The sequence below is a fragment of the Gopherus flavomarginatus genome, chromosome 5 (genome assembly GCF_025201925.1).
Source record: "Gopherus flavomarginatus isolate rGopFla2 chromosome 5, rGopFla2.mat.asm, whole genome shotgun sequence".
NCBI classification, from domain to species: domain Eukaryota; kingdom Metazoa; phylum Chordata; order Testudines; family Testudinidae; genus Gopherus; species Gopherus flavomarginatus.
The window spans coordinates 139208311-139230353 of NC_066621.1; the positions used below are offsets into that span (position 1 = coordinate 139208311).

The 22043-nt window shown below is 45.7% G+C and overlaps 1 protein-coding gene across 8 annotated transcripts in view; it reads left to right on the plus strand.

Annotated features, from left to right (window-relative positions):
• The window catches only part of TRAF3 (TNF receptor associated factor 3), a 104501-nt gene that overhangs the window by 28316 nt on the left and 54142 nt on the right, over positions 1-22043 (plus strand). Inside the window, exon 1 of one of the 8 annotated variants that reach the window (XM_050954174.1) lies at positions 4286-4304. The exons of 6 other annotated variants lie outside the window; for them this stretch is intronic. The gene's annotated coding sequence lies outside the window, so the exon portion shown is untranslated. Of the gene's footprint in view, positions 1-4285; positions 4305-15797; positions 15963-22043 lie in introns of those variants that run through there. One more of the 8 variants, XM_050954173.1, reaches the window with a different exon arrangement.

A 22043-nucleotide genomic window follows, 5' to 3' on the forward strand; every position in this document is an offset into this window, starting at 1 on the left:
ATCTGGTCTGAAGGCTATTTGCATTTAAGAGTGAATGAAAGAAGGGTGGGGGAAGTGGTCAGAATTTGCAAGGCAGGGAGCTGACACAGTGTCTGCTCCAAAAATCCACACTCTCTCTCTCCCCCACACTCCGTCACACTCTACCCCACCCTTCTCTTTTGAAAAGCACGTTGCAGCTTCCTAAACCCTGGGATAGCTGCCCATAATGCACCACTCCCAATACCGCTGCAAATGTGGCCACACTGCAGCGCTGGTAGCTGTCAGTGTGGCCACACTGCAGCGCTTTACTTACACAGCTGTACGAAGACAGCTTTAACTCTCAGCGCTGTACAGCTGCAAGTGTAGCCAAACCCTAAGTGTATCTGAACTCCACATTTGAGTGATATGTAACATTCATTTTGTCATTTTAATAAAAACTTGATAAAGAATTCTTCTTGATGAAGAATTGGTTTGGAACCCAAACCTTTTCTTACAGTTAATCTTTATAGCCAATGATCTTACTGATTTTGTTTTCTAGCAAGAGTTTTTGCTTAGGTTAACATGGTTATATGCATATTAAGGATACCACACTGCCACAAATTCCACCTGTGTAGCTGTCAAAGCACAGTGGTTATAGCTAGAATGAAAAGTTGGAGGATCCAGTTTTCTGTGAATCAGTGGGAAGGCCCAAACAAAATCCTGCATTAAATCCAGTGATATCGCTCAGAATTTAAATGGACAACAGTCTGGAAATTCAAAGTTATACATTCCGCAGTGAACATATATGACTCAGAGCTCGTCTTGGGTTTAAACACTTCGGAATTTGGATTTCCTGCCGAGATCCTACATTAGTGTTTAGTGCAGGAGAATTCTACTCTGGGTGAGACATTCATAATGCTAGTGGGGTTGGTTTTGCATGTTACTGTGAGCTAGAAAAAGATTTTTGCAAACACATGCACTCTTAATTTTTCATAAGACTGTTTTAAATCTTAGACAGCAAGTTGGTATATCTGGCTCTTTTTAAAGGTATCTCGTTCCCAGTATGAAACTGGTAATTTGCTTGCATTAGTATGTCTCTGTCTACCATACTTCATTTAACTGAGTTTGTAATCAGTTACTGGCATGACTTATTTTAAACATGGTTCTGATCCACCCACAGCATTACTGATACTCTTTAATGTTGGTATGGCAGCACCCATTTTTTCATGATCTCTGTGTATATATATCTTCCTACTGTGTTTTCCGCTCCATGCATCCGATGAAGTAGGTTTTAGCCAATGAAAGCTTATACTCAAATAATTTTTTTTACTCTAACGGTGCCACAAGTACTCCTCATTCTTTCTGTTAATAGTGGTAGAATCATAGAATCTCAGGGTTGGAAGGGACCTCAGGAGGTCATCTAGTCCAACCCCCTGCTCAAAGCAGGACCAATTCCCAACTAAATCATCCCAGCCAGGGCTTTGTCAAGCCTGACCTTAAAAACCTCTAAGGAAGGAGATTCCACCACTTCCCTAGATAACCCATTCCAGTGCTTCACCACTCTCTGAGTGAAAAAGTTTTTCCTAATATCCAACCCAAACCTCCCCCACTGCAACTTGACCATTACTCCTTGTTCTGTCATCAGGTACCACTGAGAACAGCCTAGATCCATCCTCTTTGGGAACCCCCTTTCAGGTAGTTGAAAGCAGCTATGAAATCCCCTCTCATCCTTCTCTTCTGCAGACTAAACAATCCCAGTTTCCTCAGCCTCTCCTCATAAGTCATGTGCTCCAGCCTCCTAATCATTTTTGTTGCCCTCTGCTGGACTCTTTCCAATTTTTCTATGCCCTTCTTGTAGTGTGGGGCCCAAAACTGGACACACACAGTACTCCAGATGAGACCTCACCAATACCGAATAGAGAGGAATGATCACGACCCTTGATCTGCTGGCAATGCTCCTATTTGTACAGCCCAAAATGCCATTAGCTTTCTTGGCAACAAGGGCACACTGTTGACTCATATCCAGCTTCTCATCCACTGTAACCCCTAGGTCCTTTTCTGCAGAACTGCTTCCTAGCCATTCTGTAGCCATACCTCTCAGCTGGATAAGCCCGAAGTGTAAGTTGTGATGTGACAAAACGTCAAGATACAAAAGAGAATAATTTTAAGACATTTAAATCTGTGCTGTTAATTCATTTTTGGGTAAATAAGTCTTTATATAACCCCAGTTTCATAATTATTTCTGATATAAACAATTTTCAACAATAAAAGTGATGGAACACCAAATTTTAGTGGGATCTGAGTAATTTTGGGACTTAAATGACTGATATCCCTTGAAGTGAGGGACATCTGAGGTGGTATGTTGGCAGTTAACTGTGCCTAGTGGTTAGCAGCCTATCTGAGATTCTCTTAGATCTATTAGTCTACCCTGAAGGTACAAACAAGCTTATTCAAGGCCTCTGAATCAAAGCAGTGTTGTCAGTTTCTGGTTTTTGAGTGTTAAATGAGCAAACTCTGAGAATTCAAAGGAAGTGTTTGAGAGAGGTGGGGAAACCCCTAAATCTGTTGAAATGAAACTAAAGCTAGGAAAATGTAAGCAATCAAAAAGAGAACTATTCCAAACAGAAATGGGATGCTAGGGGCTGAAGGGGAGAGAAGTGTACAAATGTCACTAAGACCAGTATAACTAGCATTGTGCAACTTCATAAAACCAGTCCGTATCTATTAAGCCTAGAATTTGGTTTTAGTAAAACTAACCATTTTTTGTCCTCTTTATTGAGAAAGGATCTTTAACTCCTCATCTTAGAATTGCTTTATTTAAAAAAAACAACAAAACCCCCCAAAACTGAAGTGGATTTCAGAGATTCCAGCTGGGTATGTGATCAGTTTAACAGGTAGAGGATGACTGGGGAAGGAGCTGGGAGAACCAGGGCCAGCTCCAGGCACCAGCGCAGCAAGCAGGTGTTTGGGATGGCCAAGGGGAAGGGGTGGCACAATGGGTTCTTCGGCGGCGGGTCCCTCGGTCCCTCTCGGAGGGAAGGCAGGCCGCCGAATGGCCGCCGAATAAGAAAGTGGCGTGGTGGTTCAGGCGTCGATCGTGGCTTTTTTTTTTGCTGCTTGGGGGCGCAAAAACCCTGGAGCCAGCCCTGGGAGAACAGGGAATAGAGGAGGAGCTAGAAGATGAGTCCAGATGCAAGAATTGGAAGGTACATGAAGGATGGGGTGCAAAAGGACAAATTATGTAAAAGACTGCAATGCTGTAAAGACCACAGTAACGCTTCGATTTGACAGGAGCTTTGAAGTTGCCACTAAAGTAGTATTGAAGCATAAATGGCTAAAAAGATATTCCTGTAGCCCCCTGCTCAAGGAAACCCATGCTGAAGAGAAGACTTACTGCTCCAATCAAATACACAGACTCCCTGTGACCATGGTTTCAAATCCCAGTAGGATGAAACTGCTTTCCAAGTTAAGTATCAGAGGGGTAGCCGTGTTAGTCTGGATCTGTAAAAGCAGCAAAAAATCCTGTGGCACCTTATAGACTAACAGACGTTTTGGAGCATGAGCTTTCGTGGGTGAATACTCACTTCGTCAGATGCATGTAGTGGAAATTTCCAGAGGCAGGTATATATATGCAAGCAAGCTAGAGATAACGAGGTTAGTTCAATCAGGGAGGATGAGGCCCTGTAGTTGGCAAGCCATTCACAGTCTATAGCGCTGTAGGAGACCTTAAGGTGGCCATCCTGCAGCAAAAAAACTTCAGGACCAGACTTCAAAGAGAAACTGCTGAGCTTCAGTTCATCTACAAATTTGACACCATCAGCTCAGGATTAAACAAAGACTGTGAGTGGCTTGCCAACTACAAAAGCAGTTTCTCCTCCTTTGGTTTTCACACCTCAACTGCTAGAACAGGGCCTCATCCTCCCTGATTGAACTAACCTCGTTATCTCTAGCTTGCTTGCATATATATGCCTGCCCCTGGAAATTTCCACTACATGCATCTGACGAAGTGGGTATTCACCCACGAAAGCTCATGCTCCAAAACGTCTGTTAGTCTATAAGGTGCCACAGGATTCTTTGCTGCTTTCCAAGTTAGTAAGTTCTCTGCAGTTTACTCAATGTGGTTCTTAGCGATAACACGTTTTTAAAAAACTATAAGCTCTCTCTGCCTTGTGTGGCTGTAATAAGGTGGAGTTCTCTGTCAATATTGTGTCTTTGGATCTTAATTTCTTGACTACTTGAGAAGCCCTTGGCTTACATCAGATTAGAAGAAGCCCTGGTGCGGAAGTTGGACATACACATGGGAACTGTGCATCACATCCTGAATGCATCATCCTACCTCCCTTGGGGTGAGTATGTGTTGCATTTCCTTTTATAAATGAGTGTCTGAAGTGGACACTGCTTCACCCAGGACAGACTTGAGCTTACTTGTTCGTGGTGAGAAGATATAAGAGATCAGTTGCTGAATATAAGGACTTGAGGACTAGAACCCAGGTCTGCTGAGCCTCAGATAGCTGATATTCCCACACTACCGCTGGGAGGCCATGCAGAGCTACAACCAGGAAGCACTGTAGAGAGTAGGCACCGCAGGAAGTACGGACCCAGAGTGACAGTACCCTGCAGTCCTCTGATTGGCTGAGTGCCCCTGCTTAACCCCAGGGTTTGCCCCTGGAAATTTTCTGGGCAACCATGCAGACCTTGGCCTGCTGCAGCACCAGACTTCACCTTGTCTCCTGATCTCTGAATGTAGCCTAACTTTGACCCTGATTCCATCCTCCTGATTCCAGACTGTGACTACCTCTGATCTCTGGTGCCTAACTACCATTGAAAACCTCCTCTCTAAATGTCTTGCTGTCTCTTTAGCTACTAGTCAAACATATGCAATGGGAGATTACCTTGCAGTTGGAGTCTTTTTACCATTAGAGATCTAATAGAACTTCCTACAAGAGTAAGGATTTACTTTAGTGTCTGACCAGAATTTCCCCTCTGCTGCACAATTTTGCAATATCAATTTTTTTTTGTCTGGACTTTATACCCCAGAGGCAGTTGCATTATGTTGTGCTTTTTGTGAGAAGTTGAAGATGAGACTTCTGTTTTGTTGTGGGCAGCTGAATGAAAACATATGATCAAGGCTTAGTGGTTTCAAAAAAAGCAAACAAATGTTGTATATATAAAGAATGAGATAGTAAGTACTGAAACAGAATGCATTTATATAAATAAGATGTCCTCACATGTATGTTGTGTTCAGTTCTGGCCACTACTCAGAGTTATAGAAGAAATAGAAATGGCCCAGAGAGGAAAGGTAGAAATTCTTAGAATCAAGGAACAACTTTCGTATGAAGAGAGATTGAAAAGATTGGAGCAGTTTAGACTAGAATGGAGTCGGATAAAGTCTTGTCTTCACTGTGGAATTTCCCTGATTTCAGCCATGGATGGCCATCCGCCACATGTAGCTGCAGTGGTACAACCCCCTGCTGTAGACAGGAATGAGCACTGTTTACACTGGTGGAGCTTACACTAGTTTCAAACAGGGGTAACCTTCACTTGTGCAAATAGCAGCCTTACCTGTTTGCACAGTGCATCACTGCTGATGGAGGCTGGACAGCGATGGCTGTAGTTGGGCATCTCGTCAGGGTAGACAAGGCCTTAGAGAAGAACTGATAAAAGTTATATAGAAAAGGTTAATCAGGTGCTTCTGTTTAACCAGTCACATAGTTCAAGAACAGGGCCAAAGGAACTACTGAGTTGTAAGTGTCCCTAATATATATGTGTGTGTGAATTCAAGAGGGATGCAGAATCCAAACTGCTGGCACAGGATCCATTTTAATCAAATTCTCTTTATCTGGGGGTTATGTGATAGCCTTTCAGATACTGAAATGGACTCTCTCTGCTTCTGACCCCAGGAAGGTCAGATGGGATCAACAAGCAAAAATTATCACTTGTGCACCCCCTTGGGCTCTACGACTTTGTTTCATTCCACGTACCCCTCACCGCCCAAAGAAGGAGAGTGATTAATTTGCTCTGATCTGCTAGTTTCAGCTCACTAAATATTGCCAGAGAACTGGAGTTACTTAATGTAAGTTGCTGAGCCTCAGGATGCAATGTCCTGTACAGAATTATCATGACAGGAAATTACCTGTTTTCTTGAGTGAATGAGAGAGGAAAAAAAAATCCCTCCTTAGCCAGACTTCAGTTGAAGAAGATTGTGGATTTAGGCTGGGTGGGCAACTCCGCATGCTGGAGTTCGCTAGGAAAACATGCCAGAAATAATTATAATACTTCACACTTGTATAGCACATTTCCTGGGAGGAGGTGGTGAAAGAGTAATAATATTATTCCTGTTTTACAGATGGGGAAAGCAGAAGTACAGAGGTTCTAAGGTCACATAGCCAAACAATCAAATTTGCAACAAAAGCCCAGTTCCCTGTTCTAACTCTAGACAGCACTTCTAATAATACAGATTGTTTGGCAAAGCTTGGGAGTCATGGTTAGCTACTGTCAGAATAAGCATAGTTGGGGCAGCATGAATTAAATTCTCCTCCATTCCTACAGACTCTAATGTCTTGCCTTAATAACTTACAAGATATAAAATAGTGGAAGGCCTCTGAATACCTTTTAATCTGGCATTTTCCCAGGCTGTTGTCGATATGCAGCTTGCATATCTACAGCATCCTTGTATGGGTCTGTGTAATACAAGCGGACAATTGCCTGTCAACATAAATCCCCAAGGAATCTCCAAGCACTGCAGTAACGATTTTGTCAGACTGCTTTGAGATCTTCAGGTCTGAGTGCTTTAAAATAAAAATTCGTCATTAAATGCTAAATTGCCATTAATGTATTAAATAAAATTGCTCTGTTCCTTATTCATTTGGCAGAAAATACCATCATCTCATTAGTTTTAGTAGAAGACCGCTGTGGCTTTAGGCACAAATAAACTAAATAAAATGTTATGCCTTTTAAGAGTGGTCTTCTAATGAGGGACAAATTATTTTTCTGGGGCCTTGTCAGAATGGCTTGTTCTTCTTGGAGTGATTGCTCACATCCATTCCAGTTAGATGTGCGCGCTCGTCGGAAACTTTTTACCCTAGCAACTCCAGTGGGCCGGCAGGTCGCCCCCTAGAGTGGCGCCGCCATGGCGCTCGATATATACCCCTGCCGGCCCACCCGCTCCTCAGTTCCTTCTTACCGCCGTGTCGGTCGTTGGAACTGTGGAGCGCGGCATTGCTGTCCTCCACGTCCCTAGCTCTCCTTGTTACTACCGTTGTTACTACAGTTGTTAGTTAGTGGTTAAGTATAGTTAGTTAATTAGTTTGTAGTGTAAATAGTTTTGTACATAGTTGTTCGCCGGTCTGGGCTGTAGCCTTTCCCGGCACCCGGCACCGGGCTCATGCCTGGTTCGCCGGGCTTTAAGCAATGTGCGGCCTGTAAAAAGCCTATGCCAACCAGCGACCCTCACGACGCGTGTCTAAAGTGCCTGGGGGATTCGCACAGGTCGGACAAGTGCCGCATTTGCAAGGCTTTTAAGCCCAGAACAAAGAAGGAGAGAGACCAGAGACTCAGGACTCTCCTAATGGAAGCGGCACTTGACCCAGCAGCTTCGCAGGCCGTGATCTCTACGCCGGCACCGGATCGCACCGGCACCGGAAAGACTCCCCAGCACCGACCTTCCCCGGCACCGGGTGCAGAAACGAGACCATCAACATCTGCTACTCCAGCCAGGCAGATTCGGATGGAGCGCCCGGCATCGACATCTGCCGCGGCGCTACCGGCACCGTCGACTCCGGGCCCGGTGGGTCCGTCGAGTCCGGTACCGCCGAGCTCCCCCATAAGATCTGGGGTTGAGCTATTGGTCCCATCCACTCCGGAGACCTTCGCCTCGGCACGGGACCTTATTGCCCTGACTGAGTCAACTCAGCCGCCACCCCCGGTACCTCCGGTGCGGGTAGCATCTAGGGGCAAGCCCATGATGACGGCACCGTCTCGGGACTCACGCTCGCGATCGAGGTCCCGACGCCACGGTCGCTCGAGATCCCGCCGCCGCTCGCAGTCCCGGCACCGCTCCCCTCAGCGGTACCGGTTGCACTCGCGGCGCCGATCGACCTCCAGACGGTCACGGTCTGACTCCAGCCGTCGATACCGGCACCGTGACTCTAGGAGCCAGTCTCGCCGTCATTCAGCGCACCGGTCGACCTCCCGGCACCGAGCTGGTGGCAGGTCCCGGTCCCGGTCGACCTCCCGGCACCACGTCGGTGGCAGGTCCCGGTCCCGATCCCGGCACCGAAGCAGCGGCCGGTACCGGTCCAGATCCCAGCACCGCGACAGAACCCGGTCCCGATCCCGGCGTCGGTATGACTCCCGGTACCGATCCCCGGCACCGAGAAGATCTTCGGTGCCGGACCGCGCAGACTCTTATCAGCCGCGGTCGGCCTCGCCATGGCCTTCCAGACAGCCGTCGGTGTCATCACAAGCGGACAGCGTATATGCGCTGGGCACCGACAGACAGGTGGCATTATTCCAGGACCCTCCGCAACTGGACCAGGGTCCGCAGCAGTGGGGGTTTTGGACACCCTGGGCGTACCATCAAGCCCAGGGCCCCCAACAGCTTCCTGCTAGGCCTGCAACGGCGGAGCACAGGGTGCCAGAGGCTTCGTTGTCTCGCCCCCCTCCCTCCCCTGATGGAGAGGAAGGATCGAAGCAGCAAGACCCTGGTCTTGCTCCTGAGACAGAGGCGAGGGCTGAGGGGGACCCCCCCACTGGACACTTTCTTGCCAGGGGTCTCCTCATCCTCCTCTCCCGACGAAGCGGTGGCTGGCACTTCCTCCAATAGCCCTCCTCCGCTAGATCTCAGGGCACACCAAGACCTCCTTAGGCGAGTAGCACAGAATCTGAGCCTGCAAGCCGAGGAGGTCTCTGAGATCGAGGACCCCGTCGTCAGCATCCTCTCATCCGATGCTCCCACCAGGGTCGCCCTACCCTTCATTAGGACGATCCAGGCCAACGCCAATACAATCTGGCAGTCACCGGCCTCCATCCCCCCTACGGCGAGGGGCGTCGAGAGGAAGTACATGGCCCCCTCCAAAGGCTACGAGTACCTCCACGTTCACCCGACACAGTGTTCCCTGGTGGTGCAGTCGGTGAACGAGAGGGAGCGCCACGGACAGGAAGCCCCAGCCCCCAAATCCAAGGAGGCCAGGCGTATGGACCTCCTTGGCCGCAAGGTCTATTCGGCTGGGGCCCTTCAGCTCAGGGTTTCAAATCAGCAAGCCCTTCTTAGCCGCTATGCTTTCAACTCATGGGTGGCAGCGGACAAGTTTAAAGAGCTGCTGCCACAAGAGGCCCGTCAAGAATTTGCGGCGATTCTTGACGAGGGCAAGAAGGTTGCACGAACCTCGTTACAGGCCTCTTTGGATGCTGCAGACTTGGCTGCCCGTACCCTCGCCTCGGGGGTAACGATGCGCCGCATCTCCTGGCTTCAGGTTTCTGGCCTTCCACCGGAGCTCCAATACACCATCCAGGACCTCCCGTTCGAAGGCCAGGGCCTGTTTTCAGAAAAGACAGACCCCAGACTGAAAAGTCTTAAAGACAATCGGGTCATTATGCGCTCCCTCGGGATGCACACGCCAGGAACGCAGCGCAGACCCTTCCGGCCGCAGCAGCAACAGCAGCGTAGGCCATACCCCCAGTTCCGCCAGCGGCAGGACCTTAATAGGCGCCGCTGCAGGAATGGAAGGCGTAGACAGTCGGGGAACCAAGGGGGGCAGAATCAGAGCTCCTCCAAGCCCCCACCTGGGCCCAAGCCTTCGTTTTGAAGGTGCGCCCGAGGGCGCAATAACAGTTTCCCCCACGGATCCTTCCCCCCCGTTTTCCAACCGTCTTTCGTTTTTCCTCCCGGCGTGGACCCGAATAACATCGGACCGCTGGGTCTTACGCACGGTGCAGACGGGATACCGCCTGCAGTTTGTATCATTTCCTCCCTCCCGCCCCCCTTCCTCGTCCCTCTTCAGGGACCCCTCTCACGAGCAATTCCTTCGGCAGGAGGTACAGACGCTCCTCAACAAAGGAGCTATAGAGGCGGTTCCGGAAAACGAGAAAGGCAAGGGGTTTTATTCCCACTACTTTCTGATCCCCAAGGCCAAGGGAGGCCTCAGGCCTATCCTCGACCTGCGAGAGCTCAACAAGTACCTAGTGAAGTTGAAGTTCCGCATGGTATCCCTGGGGACCATTATCCCATCCCTGGATCCGGGAGACTGGTATGCCGCCCTCGACATGCAGGACGCTTATTTTCACATTGCCATTTGGCCACACCACAGACGTTTCCTTCGATTCGTGGTGGGCCGCCTTCACTACCAATTTGCAGTCCTCCCATTTGGCCTTTCTACGGCTCTGAGGGTATTCACAAAATGCATGGCCGTCGTTGTGGCACATCTTCGGCGCAGTTGTATCCACGTGTTCCCTTACCTAGACGATTGGTTAATTCGGGGCACGTCGGAGCTACAGGTTTGCAGCCACGTCCGCGGGATCACCGGCCTGTTTGCTACCTTGGGCCTCATGATCAACGTGGACAAGTCCACCCTGCTCCCCACGCAGAGGGTGGAGTTCATTGGGGCCGTCCTGGACTCCACCGTGGCCAGGGCCCTTCTGCCGTTGCCAAGGTTCCAGGCGTTGTCGGCGATCGTTCAGCGATTGCGGGCAGCCCCCTTAACATCAATACGGACATGTCTAACCCTGTTAGGCCACATGGCAGCATGCACATTTGTGACCGGTTACGCTCGGCTCTGCATGAGGCCCCTCCAGTCGTGGCTCATCGCACATTACCGGCCGGCAAGGCAACCACTAGACATGCTGATCACAATCCCCCAGGGGGTGTTGGATTCTCTCAGCTGGTGGCTAGACCAGTCCGTAGTGTGTGCGGGGCTCCCATTCCACCCACCCCAGCCCTCGGTGTCCCTAACGACGGATGCCTCAGATCTCGGCTGGGGGGCCCACCTGGGATCCCCGAGAACAGAGGGCCTGTGGTCCCCGCAGGAGGTGAAGCTGCACATCAACATGCGGGAGTTGAGAGCGGTCCGCCTTGCTTGTCAAACGTTCTGTCACCAGCTTCGGGGTCGTTGTGTCGCGGTGTTTACCGACAACACGACGACCATGTACTATATCAACAAGCAGGGCGGCACCAGATCCTCTCCCCTATGTCACGAGGCGATGCAACTCTGGGACTTTTGTGTAGCCCACTCCATTCACCTCACGGCTTCCTTCCTCCCCGGAGTACGGAACACGCTGGCGGACCGCCTGAGCAGATCCTTCCTCTCACACGAGTGGTCCCTTCGCCCGGACGTCGCCCTCTCGATCTTCCAGAGGTGGGGTTGTCCCCGTGTGGACCTCTTCGCGTCCGGGGGGAACAGGAAATGCCAGGCGTTCTGCTCTTTTCAGGGCAGGGAACCCGGGTCTATAGCGGACGCCTTCCTTATTCCGTGGACGACCCACTTGTTCTACGCGTTCCCCCCGTTCCCGCTGGTCCACAGGGTCCTTCTGAAGGTGCGCAGGGACAGGGCCCACGTGATCATGGTAGCCCCGGCGTGGCCCAGACAGCATTGGTACGCCATGTTGCTGGACCTGGCCATAGCCGACCCAGTTCCCCTGCCCCTTCACCCGGACCTGATCACCCAGGAACACGGAACTCTCTGTCACCCAGACCTACAGTCGCTGCACCTAGCGGCGTGGCTCCTGCGTGGCTGACCAGTTCTGAGTTGCGCTGCTCCACCCCGGTACGGGAGGTACTCTTGGGCAGCAGGAAGCCTTCCACTAGAGCGACATACTCGGCCAAGTGGAAGCGTTTCTCCTGTTGGTGCGTGGAGAAAGGTCTCCGCCCGATGGAAGTTTCGATGGCCAATATTTTAGACTATATTTGGTCCCTCAAACAACAGGGCCTGGCGATATCGTCCTTGCGGGTCCACCTGGCGGCTATCTCCACCTTTCACCCGGGTGGGGATGGCCGCTCCGTTTTTTCTCACCCGACGGTGACTAGATTCCTGAAGGGGCTGGAACGTTTGTACCCTAACGTCCGACTCCCTGCCCCGACCTGGGATCTTAACCTGGTGTTGTCTCGGCTCATGGGGCCCCCCTTCGAGCCGTTAGCTACTTGCTCCCTATTCTATCTCTCTTGGAAGACTGCCTTTCTAGTAGCTATCACCTCAGCTAGACGGGTGTCGGAACTCCGGGCTCTCACGGTAGACCCCCCGTATACAGTCTTCCATAAAGATAAGGTGCAGCTGAGGCCACACCCTGCTTTTCTCCCCAAGGTGGTCTCAGCCTTCCACGTCAACCAAGAGATATTCCTCCCGGTTTTTTTCCCGAAACCTCACTCTTCAGGCAGGGAGCAACAGCTCCACTCGCTTGATGTCCGTAGGGCTCTCGCGTTCTATGTGGAGAGGACCAAACCGTTCCGCAAATCCTCCCAGCTTTTCGTGGCAGTAGCGAACCGCATGAAGGGGCTTCCCATTTCCTCGCAGAGGTTATCCTCATGGGTAACGTCCTGTATCAGGACCTGCTATGAGCTGGCCCACGTTCCTACGGGCCGTGTGACTGCGCATTCTACCAGGGCGCAGGCGTCGTCTCTGGCTTTCCTCGCCCGTGTGCCCATCCAGGAAATCTGTCGGGCAGCGACACCTTCGCTTCCCACTACGCCCTGGTCCAGCAGTCAAGAGAGGACGCGGCCTTCGGATCTGCAGTGCTCCATGCCGCGACTTCTCACTCCGACCCCCCCGCCTAGGTATGGCTTGGGATTCACCTAACTGGAATGGATGTGAGCAATCACTCGAAGAAGAAAAGACGGTTACTCACCTTTGTAACTGTTGTTCTTCGAGATGTGTTGCTCACATCCATTCCACACCCGCCCTCCTTCCCCACTGTCGGAGTAGCCGGCAAGAAGGAACTGAGGAGCGGGTGGGCCGGCAGGGGTATATATCGAGCGCCATGGTGGCGCCACTCTAGGGGGCGACCTGCCGGCCCCTGGAGTTGCTAGGGTAAAAAGTTTCCGACGAGCGTGCACGCGCGGCGCGCACACCTAACTGGAATGGATGTGAGCAACACATCTCGAAGAACAACAGTTACAAAGGTGAGTAACCGTCTTCTCTGCACAGCTATTCAGAAATGGTTGTTAAATATGTTTCTCCCAGAAATGTACTTGGAAACCATTTTCCAACATGCTTGTTGCTAGCAGTTATTCTGAGCGTGTCTGGTGGAAATCCAGCAATCATGCTTAACATCCACCATTACAAACGTGTTCTCCTCTGGGCCCTGAAATAGAAGAACTTTTTCCTATATGGATTAATTCTTATCCAAGCTGGCATCAGCCAAGTGAACTATTTGGCCTCTATAGACTTTATGTAATGTTTGTTTATATCAGGGGTAGGCAATGTATGGCACACGTGCAGAAAGCAGACCGTGAGCTGATTTGCAGTGGCATTCACATTGCCTGGATCCTGGCCACCGGTCTGGGGTGCTCTGCATTTTAATTTAATTTTAAATGAAGCTTCTTAAACATTTTAAAAACCTTATTTACTTTACATACAACAATAGTTTAGTTATATATCATAGACTTATAGAAAGAGACCTTCTAAAAACATTAAAATGTATTACTGGCACACGAAACCTTAAATGAGAGTGAATAAGTGAAGACTCAGCACACCACTTCTGAAAGGTTGCTGACCCCTGGTTTATATATTCATATAGTCACAAGTCAGCAGAGATTTCTCAGGTTTGCCTTGGGTAATTTACTCCTACAACTGATCTTTTCTTTTGGACTATACAGCCCTCTCATGCTTACTCTCTGTGGCTGCTGCTACCACCATCATTATGTTTGTATTTGTTTAATCCCTTATGTGGACAGCTGGCTTATTAGAACCAAAGCCATCAGGAAACAGTATACACAGTCCTGAGGCTAAGAACAGTATTTTACTCAGATCCTTGTGATAACTGAAAAGAAAGAGATTTATCATAACATCCTGAAATCTCTTTTGTCTAGGTGCACTGATAGGTGCACAAGATTGTTTGTTTATTTTACTCTATCATCATACATAGTTACAAGACTAAGGGAGTGGAGTAAGAATGGTTTTGTGATTATGGCAAATAACTGGGATCCAGGAATAAAAGATTTTGCCTGTGACTTTGTGATCATACACAAGTCAGTTACCCTTTCTGTGCTTTAGTTTCCTTACCTGTAAAGTGGGGATATATTTACCTCAGAAGGATGTTGTGAGGTTTAATTGATTAATGTTTATAAAGAACTTTTGAGATTTTCAAAAAGTGCAATAGAGGCCTATGAGGAAAGGTTAAAGAACTGGGCATGTTTCTTCTTAAGAAAACTGAAGGGGGTCCTGATAACAGTCCTCAAATATGTTTAGGACTGGTATAAAGAGGAAAATGATCAATTGTCTCCATGGCCGCTGAAGGTATGACAAGAAGTAATTGGCTTAATCTGGAGCAAGGGAGATTTAGGTTAGATAATAGGAAAAACTTCCTAACGATCAGGGTAGTTACGCTCTGGAATAAATGTCCAAAGGGAGGTTTGGAATCCCCATCATTGGAAGTTTTAAAAAACAGATTGGACGAACACCCGTCTGGGATGGTCTAGATTTACTTGGTCCTGCCGCACTGCAGGGAGCTGGGCTTGATGAGTTCTCAAGGCCCCTTCCATCCCTACATTTCTATGATTCTATAAGAGTGTTGCTATTTTTACTTTAACTCTCCAAGTACAACATTGGAGATGAACCTTCAAAGATACTAATTTTTTTGGTCCTTATCTGGTCCAAAATGAATGCTATGAGTGTTGTTCCCCCAAGATGCAGCACCAACAGTATCTGCTGATCTAAAATCTGCAGAATAACAGTTGAGGAGATCCTGGAATTACCAAGCCTTATATAGGCAACCCCATTTTGGTAGATGTGGAGGCAATATTAGCAAAGCTTTGCTTGCTTCAAGACCCACAGAGAATGTGGGCAATGAACACACAGCTGTCAGGCTGGGAGATTCCCCATAATAAAATGGCTCTACGCAGGAAAGTGGTCACATGCATGCACAATTCAGGACGAAGACCATCTTTTTACTGAACCTTTGGGAATGTAAACGACAATTCTTTGCCTGGGGAATTTGTATCTATCATTTGTAAAGACCTGACAACCAACACTGTGTTTTCATATGTCTAAACCAAATAAAACAAAGACTTCTCTTCTTTGTGTCAGATGCTAGCAAAGATAGCAGCCAACCCACCTCTACCTGGGATAGCGTCTAGAATCTTTCCGTAGAAGCCATATTTTCTTGTTTTAAATCTAGGTTCTGGTGTTCAGTGAAGAATTTAAAAAGAAAAGAGAGGGGATTTCTGTTCTTGAAAGATTCACATGCAATTTAATGTTTGGATAAATCATAAGGCATTGTTTTTTCTCTTGAAAATTGACCTTCAGTAACAAAATATTATTGCTATACCAGAAAAGATGGAAAAAAGGAGAATCTGAAACTTTATTTCAGCATATCTTAGGAAACTAGTTCTTTTTTTCTACAGCCCAAGAATATATTTCAATTGGATTCTGCTAGAATAACTACAAAAGAAGTCGCAGCTTCTCTTAATACTAAAACTGGTGATAGCTGGCAGCACAGTATCAAAACCGAATTTTTGAAAGCAGCACAGTCAAAAGATAGATTTAAATGTAGCGGAGCTGAGACCTGAAGTTTTGCAGGCCATATTGCTAAATTAATGAATAAAAAGAGTTTTTCACCACTGTTTTGTAAGCAATCAGTTGGATAGTAAATTGCCTTACCTATCCTTTTTTCTGTTAGGACTGAGAGTATATCGTGTTGGAAGTATTTACATCTGTAGGACACCAGAAAAAGTGGAAACAATTATTGTGGGCCAAGTTGAAGATCTCTTTAAAATTATACAAAAACCTACCTGAAAGATAATGTGGAAGGTCCTAATGTGCACTGAGTGTGAAAGGACTTTCTCCAGCCACCTGAATGTAAAGAAAACGTTTTAATTTTATTTTGCTGTGCTTGCCAATGTGTGCAGTGTTTTGATTATCAAATTATTTATTTTAATTTATATATTACTTTTTGCTATTCTTCTGTTTATGGTATTCAGTAACCAATTATTGCAAATGGAAGACTAGAGCTATCTTAGATAATGTTTCCTGGGAAGAGTGGGGGTCAGTCAGTCACTTTTCCTGAGGGTGACTATAGTGCATTGTTTTCTGAGCTCTGGATATAGGTTCGAGAAGCCTTTGCTGAAGTGTAACCCCTTGTGTAAGTCAGTGGATATGTCACTTTAGGTTTTAACATAGGTATTTCTAATACATGTTCTTAATCTAAACTTAAAATTTAAACATTCATATATGTAGTTAAAGAATATTTGTCTCACTAGTTGCATCTGAAGAATTTTTTTATTTTACCCACAAAAGCTTATGCCCAAATAAATCTTAGTCTTTAAGGTGCCACCGGACTCCTTGTTGTTTTTGTGCATACAGACTAACACGGCTACCCCCTGATACTTGTCTCACTAATTGGCTTCCCCTACAGTGTGCAATATTAAAATTTCATAGGAGGATAATTCTGTTAAACATCACCTGCATTTTTAAATTAGATTTAGTAATATTTTGGTGCACTTTAGAGGAGACAATTTTCCTGTAATTTTTAATCTGCGTAATGAGTCTGTTGTATCTCTGCAGAATTCTTCTGTATTTCTGTGGTCTTGCTGTATGATCATGGTAGTGCTGAGTTCCCTGTTTCAAATACTACGTTTGGTATTTGTATTTTTAAAATATCTCTAAGTTGACAAAAGAATTCCAAGATACTACATACTGGACTTTAAGACTGGATTGGCTCATCTTCTGCATTCTTCTAAGAAATGAACAGTGCAGGGGTAGCTTCCTGTGTATGCCACCAGGTGATGTAAAGAGCAAGACATTATTCAAAGAATTAATAATAATATATTATCTCAATTACTGTTCCACTAGGCAGAATGAGAAGATAATTACATTTTGTTTTAGAGAATGAAAACTTAAAAACCAGTTTGCTGAACAGAAAAATAATTGCACTCACTGAGTCTCAGTGAAAAAGGTAATCAGACTAAGAAGATCAACTGGGCAGGAATTTTGGGGGAACTCTGTTGCAGGGAGACTTCATGGCAGTGTGAGGCTGTAGCTCCATGGAGTTTGGTGGTATTGGTTAATCTGGTTCTGCAGGCAAGATTTCATATAAAATCCAGGCCCAAAATACCTTGGAGGCTCACTTCAGACGCAGGAGAACCAGACTTTCTTCCAACAAGTTAGATGATGCTTCCTTGTCTGGGACCATTAAACAGAGAGACACTTGAGGTGGACCATCACTTTTGTCTGAGTCTATTTTTTCCTTTCTGGATCACCTAGAAAGCATATTCCTTTGCTGAGCCCATCAGAGTCTGATACTTTTGAGACTAATCAGCTCATTCAATGAATAGTTCAAATTTTACTACTGTCTGCCTGCCACACTAGGCATGAATACACACAAAACCATACCTACCAGTCCCTTTTAGATGATGTGTGTCACTTAAGCCTATCCTTTGTGGTACACCTATTAATGATTTGTATGATATCCAATGAATACAGTGATGAAAAAGTTTTAGCATGCTATAGGATTAGATTTATGGGATCTAACAGAGAATTGAGGAAGTATGAACTGTAACAGAATGTTTAGAACTCAGGGAGATTGCTATTTTTTCCTCTAAACTGGTGATTCCTACTTCAGTAATAGGGAAATGGTCATTAGTCATTAGATTGGATATCAGGAAAAACTTTTTCACTCGGAGAGTGGTGAAGCACTGGAATGGGTTACCTAGGGAGGTGGTGGAATCTCCTTTCTTAGAGGTTTTTAAGGGCAAGCTTAACAAAGCCCTTAATGATTTAGTTGGGAATTGGTCCTGCTTTGAGCAGGGGGTTGGACTAGATGACTTCCTGAGGTCCCTTCCAACCCTGATATTCTATGATTCTATTATGATACCTAGATACTTAAGGAATGCCTTTATAAATGTGTGTAATAATTTTTGTTTCACAATAGTTAACTATTTTCTTTAGAGTGCAGGACCAGGAGATTAAACAGTTAAGTGCATTCATCCACTTCCTCAGACATGACTCAATCATGGACTTTCCCCAGAAGAGCAACGGTAGAGATTAAAATGTGTCTAGTCCTGAGATAATCTGATCAGATTTAATTTCTCCAACTCTTTAGACAAGCATTTCAACTAAATGTCTTCTACAGTATTCTGAATTCCAACTGTTCTTAGAGACTGAGAGGCATCCTCACTCCACCTATCTGCTCTACAAACATGAACACAAATTGGAATTCAGAACTCTGAGGAAGGCAATTTCTGCTGGCTGGGACAGGATGTTTTATCTAGGAGTATTTGTACCATGACCCAGACGTGCAAAGCATGAGGGATCTTTATCTGATCTTTTTTTTAAACAATGCTTTTGATTTCTTGAATTTCAAAAAACATAGCCCGTTAAGATTATGTATTTATGAAATAATGATTAATAAAGAGCTGTAGTTAGCAAGGGTAAACTTGAAATACAAACATTTTCTTTTAACTATTGCCCCAGGCAGAATCTTAAGATATTCTAGCATTGCATATGCCACCATTTACAATAAAAATAGACAGTTTTAAAAAACTGTTTGAACAATATTTTAAAGTGAGCTTTCCTAAATCACATTAAATTGCTTGTCCATGTACCATTGTTTTCTTCAATCCTTAAATAAAGAAAGAAACAGGAAAAACTATTTCAGTTGGCCAGGATTGCACTTAGGTTTTTGAGAGTTGTCCAGACTTACAGTCAGTAAAGCTCTTTTATATCATTTCTGGATTACTGGATAATCCAGCTAGAATTAATACAAAAATTATTTATAAGTATTCATATTCCTACCCTTTCTTATTAATGTAATTACTGGACACTTCAATAGGAAGCTTTCTTTTATAAACAATATCAAAATGATCAGTCGTGGTTAGCATGGCTGTAAGTATATTGGAAATGACAGCTTCCATGGTCAACAGAAAACCCAGTTTAATATGCTCACCCAAACCAGCTCTTCACAATGTGATACTGTTTTATTTAATATTGTTACAAAACATTTCAAATCATTCAGCCAATACACATGCAGCTTTATTAGGCAATAAAGAATCTCTTATTAGCCAAGAAAAATGAAAAAAAAAGTATAAACATAAACTTTAGCAAAGAATTATTTTATGTTTAAATCTCACTTCACTTTCTACATTTCAGTCACTTTGTAATCTGAAATATGGGAATCATAAAATGTCAGTGATTCTGTTTCACTGAATGGGTGTTCCCTTGCAAGAGCATTCAGATGTCAGAACTGCTTAGTTATCCTTGTATTTTTTCAAGTCATGGAAGAGCCTCTTGGGGCCTCACCCTACACCATTGCAGGGAATCGGAGTTTTCCATTGATTTTAATGGGAGCAGAATTGGGCTCTTAAGCATCATGGTGAAACATAGCCTGGGCATTTGAGAACATAGCAAAGGCTATATTGGATCAAACCAGAGATCCATTTAGCCCAATATCCTCTCTCAAACAGTGACCAGTATCAGAAGATCATGCAAGAATCACTATAAGAGATAATTATGAAATATGCTACCCATAGAGTTTCTTTAAAAAAAAAAAAAAAAGGTTAGCTAATCCTCTCTTGTTGTATCATAATTTGTCTTTCTTGTATGGTTTATAGCTAAATGTTACATTTTCCTATTGATCTTCATCATTTTTGTATTTTTCAGAAATTGCCGGGTCATTTTTTCTTGGGCGGGGGAGGTACTAGCATAGAACATAAGAATGACCATACTGGGTCAGACCAGAGGTCCATCTAGACTGGTATCCTGTCTTTCAACAGGGGTCAATGCCAGATGCTTCAGAGGGAAGAGCAGAACAGGTAATCATTAAGTGATCCATGCCCAGTCTCCCATTCCGAGCTTCTGGCAAACAGAGGCTAGGGTTGCCATCTCTGTCCATTCTGGCTAATAGCTGTTGATGGACCTATCCTCCATGAATTTATCTAGTACTTCTTTGAACCTTGTTACAGTCTTGGCCTTCACCACATCCTCTGGCAAGGAGTTCCACAAGTTGACTCTGCGTTATGTGAAAAAATACTTCCTTTTATTTGTTTTAAACTTATTGCGTATTAATTTCATTTGGTGACCCGTAGTTCTTGTGTTATGAGTAAATACATAACATTTCCTTATTTACTTTCTCCACACCAGTCATGATTTTATAGACCGCTATCATATCCCCACTTAGTCATCTCTTTTCCAAGCTGAAAAGACCCAGTCTTATTAATTTCTCATCATATGTCAGCTGTTGAATACCCCTAATCATTTTTGTTGCCCTTCTCTGTACCTTTTCCAATTCCAATATATCTTTTTTGAGATGGGGCGCTGACATCTGCACGCAGTATTCAAGATGTGGGCATACCATGGATTTATATAGAGGCAATATGATATTTTCTGTTGTCTTATCAGTCCTTTTCTTAATGATTCCCAACATTCTGTTCACTGCTTTGACTGCCACTGCACATTGAGTGGATGTTTTCAGAGAATTATCTACAATGACTCCAAAATCTTTCTTGAGTAGTAACAGTTAATTTAGACCCCATCATTTTATGTGTGTAGTTGGGATTATGTTTTCCAATGTGCATTACTTTGCGTTTATCAACATTGGATTTCATCTGCTGTTTTGTTGCCTAGTCACCCAGTTCTGAGAGACCTTTTTGTAGCTCTTCACAGTCTGCCTACCGACCGCTATGCCTACCTTCATGCCTCCAGCTTCCATCCCGGGCATATCACACGATCCATTGTCTACAGCCAAGCACTGAGGTACAACCGCATCTGTTCTAACCCCACAGACAGAGACCAACACCTACAAAATCTCCACCAAGCATTCTCAAAACTACAATACCCACATGAGGAAATAAGGAAACAGATCAACAGAGCCAGACGTGTACCCAGAAGCCTCCTACTGCAAGACAAACCCAAGAGAGAAACCAACAGGACTCCACTGGCCATCACATACAGTCCCCAGCTAAAACCTCTCCAATGCATCATCAGGGACCTACAACCCATCCTGGACAATGATCCCACACTTCCACAGGCCTTGGGTGGCAGGCCAGTCCTCGCCCACAGGCAACCTGCCAACCTGAAACATATTCTCACCAGTAACTGCACACCGCACCATAGGAACTCTAGCTCAGGAACCAATCCATGCAACAAACCTCGATACCAACTCTGCCCACATATCTACACCAGCGACACCATCACAGGACCTAACCAGATCAGCCACACCATCATCGATTCATTCACCTGCATGTCCACCAATGTAATATACGCCATCATATGCCAGCAATGCCCCTCAGCTATGTACATCGGCCAGACTGGACAGTCGCTACGGAAAAGGATAAATGGACACAAATCAGATATTAGGAATGGCAATATACAAAAACCTGTAGGAGAACACTTCAACCTCCCTGGCCACACTATAGCAGACCTTAAGGTGGCCATCCTGCAGCAAAAAAACGTCAGGACCAGACTTCAAAGAGAAACTGCTGAGCTTCAGTTCATCTGCAAATTTGACACCATCAGCTCAGGATTAAACAAAGACTATGAATGGCTTGCCAATTACAGAACCAGTTTCTCCTCCCTTGGTTTTCACACCTCAACTGCTAGAACAGGGCCTCATCCTCCCTGATTGAAGATCCTCATTATCTCTAGCTTGCCTGCATATATATACCTGCCCCTGGAGATTTCCACTACATGCATCTGAGGAAGTGGGTATTCACCCACAAAAGCTCATGTTCCAAAACGTCTGTTAGTCTATAAGGTGCCACAGGACTCTTTGCTGCTTTTACAGTCTGCCCGTGACTTAATTGTCTTGAGTGGTTTTGTATCATCTTCAGATTTTGCCAGCTCACTGTTTACCCCCTTTTCCAGACCATTTATGAATATGTTGAATAGTACTGGTCCTAGTACAGCCCGCTGGGGGACACCCCTATTTACCTCTCTCCATTCTGA